The sequence below is a fragment of the Telopea speciosissima genome, chromosome 2 (assembly GCF_018873765.1).
Source record: "Telopea speciosissima isolate NSW1024214 ecotype Mountain lineage chromosome 2, Tspe_v1, whole genome shotgun sequence".
Lineage (NCBI taxonomy): Eukaryota > Viridiplantae > Streptophyta > Magnoliopsida > Proteales > Proteaceae > Telopea > Telopea speciosissima.
The window spans coordinates 62962327-62968443 of NC_057917.1; the positions used below are offsets into that span (position 1 = coordinate 62962327).

The following is a 6117-nucleotide window of genomic DNA, read 5'->3' on the forward strand; positions in this document are numbered from 1 at the left end:
GGAAACACCCTCTGCACCCAACACTCCCAAAAAGTGTTTCTCTCCATCGAAATCTCCCCTCTCTTAAATCCACACCTCTAAACTTAATTCAACTCAAACCCAAAAAGCCATGAAACCCAATTCTCCTTTCTCTCTCACCTTCCTCTTCTTCTTCTCCTTGGAAGTTACTGTGGTTCTCTCTGCAACTCTCCCTCTTCAACTAGTCTCTCTACTTTACCTCAAAGCTTCTGTTAAAGACCCTCTTTCTTCTCTCCATGACTGGAATACCAACACCCTTTCTACCAATGCCGATTTATCTAACCCTGTCTGGTCTTCCTGGTCGGGTGTTGTATGTGACCATGACACCTCCCAAATCACTTCTCCTGAACTTTCTCACCGAAACCTCTCTGGAATAATCCCCTCTGAAATTCGATTTTTGTCTGAGTTGAACAACCTAAACCTCAGCGGGAATGCCTTTGATGGAGCTTTTCCAACCGTCATTTTTTAATTATCTAAGCTCAGGATTCTCGACATTAGCCGCAACAATTTTAGTTCCATTTTCCCTCCAGGGATTTTCAAGCTCAGCTTTTTAACTGTTTTTAACGCTTTCAGCAACAGTTTCACGGGTCAGTTGCCACAGGAAATCTTTAGCCTTCGGTTTCTCCAAGTGCTCAACCTTGGTAGGAGCTTCTTCCAAGGTAGCATTCCGGCACGTTATGGCGGTTTATCGAGGTTGAAGTTTCTACATTTATCGGGAAATAATTTGCAGGGACCGATTCCACCTGAGTTGTGTTTTTTGACTCAGCTCGAACACTTGGAGATCGGTTACAGTGTGCTCTCTGGGGGGGGTTCCAGTGGAGTTCGGCCTTTTATCTAATCTCAGATAGCTCGACATTTCTACTTCGAATCTCTCTGGTTATCTACCGTCCGAGCTTGGGAGCTTAACAATGCTCGAGTCTCTGTTTCTCTTTGGTAACAGGTTTATTGGTGAAATTCCGGTGAGTTTTTCCGATTTGGGAGTTCTGGAAGTTTTTGATTTATCAGATAATCTCCTATCAGGCTCTATTCCAGACGGGCTTTCTACATTGAAGGAGCTGATTTGGTTGGGCTTAATGGACAACAACTTAACCGGCGAAATCCTTGTCGGAATCGGTGAGCTTCCAAAGCTCGAATCTTTACTCCTTTGGAACAATTCTCTCACTGGGAGTCTCCCACACAAGCTCGGTTCAAATGCAAAGTTACAGAGGCTTGACGTTTCTTCTAACTCTCTAAGCGGTCCGATCCCACCGAATCTATGCACGCAAGGAGTGGCCCTCCACACAGGGAATTCCCGAGGAATGCTTCAGCACTCTTGCCTCTCAGACTTAAGGGGATTGCACCGTTCAAGTGATTATACGAAACATTAAACTGATCAGCACCACCTCTATTGCAGAAATTATGGGATCCGCCACTTCCGTTGGATTGTGAGTCTGTGACGTCGACGGTGTCGGAACGATCCAAGATTTCTGCAACGAGATAGAGGTGGTTGGTGGTATTAATGGTGGTAGGTGGTGGTGGTGCCGGAGGTGGGGTTTCTCGGTGGTGGTGTTGGTGGGGTATGTAAAAGAAAATGATGATTTGGGGAAGATGAAGGCATTTTAGTCTTTTCAAATTTTAGTAAATAGGTCAGAGCAATTAGGTCTTTTCAATTTTTAGAAAAGATAGAAGAAAGGGTAATTTGGTCATTTTATAGCATTTAATACCTGGTGTGGATTTAAATGACATTTGGGGTGTAAAGCAGGGGTGATATGTGGAATATTGAGCCGCTTAGAGGGGTACGAGGAATATTGGGTGCATTTTAGGGGGGTATGTGTACTTAATCTTAAAGATTTTCTCGTTCCTCTACATCCAATGTAACCCGGTGGCTAACCAAGTGCACACATATAATCAATATTGCTGCATAGGCAGCCATTGGTGTGGCTTCGCACATTGGGCAGCATGAGAAACCCTCTCCCAAAATTAATAACCATATTTGACATGTTATGGAATTACTTAAATCCTCATGTGAAGTAATGATTACAAAAATTTCCATTTTAAAATAAGGGAAGAAGAACGTTGTGCACTGTGGTGTGTGCCTGCACTCAGACACAATCGAACACGAAATGACTCACACACCCCTACATGGGGGGCGGGGCGGTTATTTTACGTCCAACTGTGTCTGGGCGCAAATACACGCCACAGCGCACGACCGGGTGCCATTTCTTTTTCCCTTAAAATAATTTTGATCCCAGTTCCCTTCCCTTAATTTCCTCGCAACTAAACAGAGCCTCAATGACATGTTGCTTAATTATCTATTCTAAACCCTTTATTTATGATTTCTCAGAGATTATAAATTCTATAAGACTCAGACCTACTTCTTATTAATTCCTAATGGTTATTACAGATTTACATTATGAATGATCCTATTGGACATGGGCTTGATATTGGCTCTTTTGTACTTCATTCCCATTCCGTTTAAGTGCTTGCATAATGGAATGGACCAGTCAGCTTTGTGGAGGAGTACTGCAACACTAACACATGCACACACGTGAAACTGGGCCCACATCCATGTCTGGATCTAGTGTGGGCCTAGGACCCCTCGCAACCTAAATCATATTTTGAACGTGGACCATTGGGCTGGGCCACGTCCGTACCTTTTCCTAACCAAGTAATTAGTAGTCAAAACTGTGATTTGAAAGTTGGGTTAAGAGACATTTTTAGTGGGCCTTCACTCCCCATAATAAGTCCAAGTCCATATATTAGTCCCTAAAATCAGTGGTTGTAATCACTCTATAACTGTAGATGGGCCCAAGTAGATAATGGATCCAATTCCTCTGAGCTCTCACGTGACCGACATGTAAATGGGGCCTATCCGCCCAATACCTAAATTTTTATTATTTGTTTTCTTCCCTAAGTTTGGTTTAATCTTGAAATGATGTGGTTTTATACTTAATATTTACAACAAATAAAGGGTATTTAATGTAAGCATACCATGGATGAGTTAATCTGAAAAGTTTTAAAAAATGAGTTTTTTAGAAGTAAGAACCACTTGAATATTGTCCCCATAATGAAAAAATTGTGTTTCTATGTGGAAAATGCCAAAACTAACTACCATTTGATTAATTAAGATAGAAGTCTTAATCTTCTGTGATTAACAACTAATGACGGTTGATAATTTAATTAAGGTTAGTAGATCCTTGCTTGTAAGACACCATATATGCTACCATGTTGTAGCATACGCATAGTTCGAGGAATCGGAGTTGAATCGTTGATTTCGATCAAAGCGGATCATTTGAATTGACCTATTCTTATTGGATTTCTGAGGTTTAGTCCGACTCCGGCCAATTCCGGCTGAATTGGAATCGGCGGGGATCTCTTACTTGAACCTTGAATATACGTGCAAATAAGATGCCTAGTCAAGAATGATTTTGTGACATTATAAGCAAGAAGCTCTTTACCCGAAAAAAAAAGAAGAGGATAGATGCCCATGAATCTCCACAACCCTTGGATCCAAAACAAAAAGATAAGGAAGATTCATGCCCATTACAATATCATTATGGTGTATTCATTAGTCAACAACCTAAAAATTAGTTGGTGATAGCCAAGTCCCTTTACAAAATTAAAGTCATAGGTTGGAAAATCTTTTTTTTTTGGAAAAATTACATATCCCTCCCCTGTACTTTGTCCTAATTATACGTTCCTCCCCTTGGTTTATCTATCTTACATTTTGATCCCTTATGGCTGATGATGTTAGGGTGCTGTTAGTTAATGATTTGAAAAGACAATATTACCCTTATTCTAAAACACCACAAGTTGAATTTCAATGATACCCTTTTCATCATCTTCAACCTTAAAACACCCATTATTTTCCTCCTCCACAGCCAGCACCACCACCACCACTGCCGCCTCCTCCTCCTCCACCGTCAAAGAAGGAAACAAAATCAGTCGTAAAAGACGCCGATCGTTCCGACTTCCTACGGGTTGATGATCTCTAATTTCGAGAATTTGAAATGCAAAACGAATTCAAGTTTTTCCGTGAAATTCTGCTTTAAACTAGAAGGAAAAAAAAACGAAAAAAGTCTCATTTAATTCTTAATTTCTTACTACAGGAATGAGCAAAATAATTAGTTGTAATTCATGTTCATAATCTGATTGCATAGGTTTCAGATTCAACTTTTTTGCCTACATTTTAGTTTTTCAGTTGGGACTCAAATCTTTTCATTTTTCTTTTTTCGGTTTTTTCCCCTGTTTTTTCTCATTTCAGCTTGGAACTCAAGAAACATCCATTAGTGATTCTCATAATTCAGAGCCTGGTGCTTCCGAAAATGACTCTGTGAAGGATTCACTACAAGTTGTCCATGCTCCGTTCGCGACCTGAACAGTGTTTGCGCTTTACAAGTGTCCTCTTGAAGGAATAAAAACCCTAGCTCCCTCAATCTTCTTCTTTTCTCTTTCCTCTCTCATCTTCATTTTTTTCGCCGAAACCTTCCTAAGTTCCAAGGCAACATCGGCTATAGAGTAGTATTTCTGCATCTGAAGGAGAAGAGATCCATGGGAGGCCCATCTCGCCATAAAAAATTACTCCTCCATCTCTTCACAATTCTTCAGTTTCAGATAATGACGGAGGAGAGATCAGATATAAGATCTCTAGAGTCCGCGAGATCTTCACCCAGTACTCGAGAGTGGATCTTACCATTAACTTCATGAATCTGAATCCATTGAAGTGGATTTTGGTGGGTTCCATTTGCAGGAAAGGGGTTGTAGGAGAAGAAGAAGAAAAGAAGGGAGGGTAAAATTGTCTATTCACATGGACCAAGGGTTAGTTTGGGATTAAATCAAAAGGGTAAATGGGTCATCTCACAATGACCCAGGGTTAGTTTGGGCATTATAAAAAAACTAATTATATCACGTCAGCATTTAACAAATAGATGCTAATGGCAGGGGAGGTTTTAGTGATTTTTTAAAAACTACAGGGGAATCGTATGTAAGGTGGAAAAACTAAGGAGAAGAACATATAATTATGATAAAGTACATAGGAGGGGATGTAATTTTCCCTTTTTTTTTTTTTAAACTTTATTCGCCTTTTTCAAAATCTGGTGATTCAAATGAGTCAAACCTGGTCGTGAGTCATGTTTTTTTATTTATTTTATTAATATATTTTTTCTCCTTTTTTTTTTTTTTTTTTGGGTAAAAAATTCTGTCTCCTCTGAGTGAGGGAAGACCGAGGATATGATTGCTTCACAGGTGAGAAAAAAATACTAGTATTAAAAACAATGAACAAATATTATGTTGGCCAAACTTACAATCTATAAATAATATATTACCTCATGAAAAAAGCAGACTCGATGAGTTTCACATGACTCAGGCAAAAACCCCGATTTGACTCAAACTTGGTCTGCTTATTTCTTAAATCGGAGTGAGCCTTCATGACTTCTAACCCGTTGGTTTTTTTTTTTCGACACGAATGATTCATCCGAATAAAAACCTAATTTTCCAACCATGAGTCAAACACAACCTCAGAGAGCTCTTTTAAAAGTCTCACCCAAAAGGGTTTTTTCATCGAAAGATGATTCGCAGCGGGCTGCAGGCAAACCCTTTTATACATTTATAAATTGGGTTAGATTCCACAATCAAAATGTTACCCAATTGGGTAAAAGGTATAGGCTAGCATCTAAAAGTTACCAACAGAGCTTTTACTTGAATTCTTGTGAATAAGGTACGGTACCTAGGAAAAGAGGTTGCCTTAGGTTAACCTAACTCAATAAATAACCATCATAAACAGTTCACAATAAAGTTTGAAATCATGAATCTTACATACATCCCTACCTCCAGAAAAAAAAAAAAAGGGCAACTCTAGGAGGAGAGGTGACCCACACACACCATCTTTTTCCAAGCCGTGATTGATGCTAATCTTCTCTTTCCAAAACAAAACCTTAGCCCTTAGGGCTCACTCAGAACTCAGAAGTCATAAAGAGTGTTTGTCACATGTGACCAGTTAATGGAATTTGGAGGGAATAACAGCTGAGGGTCCCAAGAACCAATTTGTCACTCTCAGCTCTCACCCTCTCACTCAACTACATCGCAATTGAAGTGGACCCAACAACTACTCCATACCCTTTC

General features: G+C 39.8%; 1 pseudogene; it reads left to right on the top strand.

Moving 5' to 3' along the window:
* On the top strand, positions 1–1385 carry LOC122650975 (annotated as a pseudogene).
* Positions 1386–6117: the final 4732 nt, after the last annotated feature.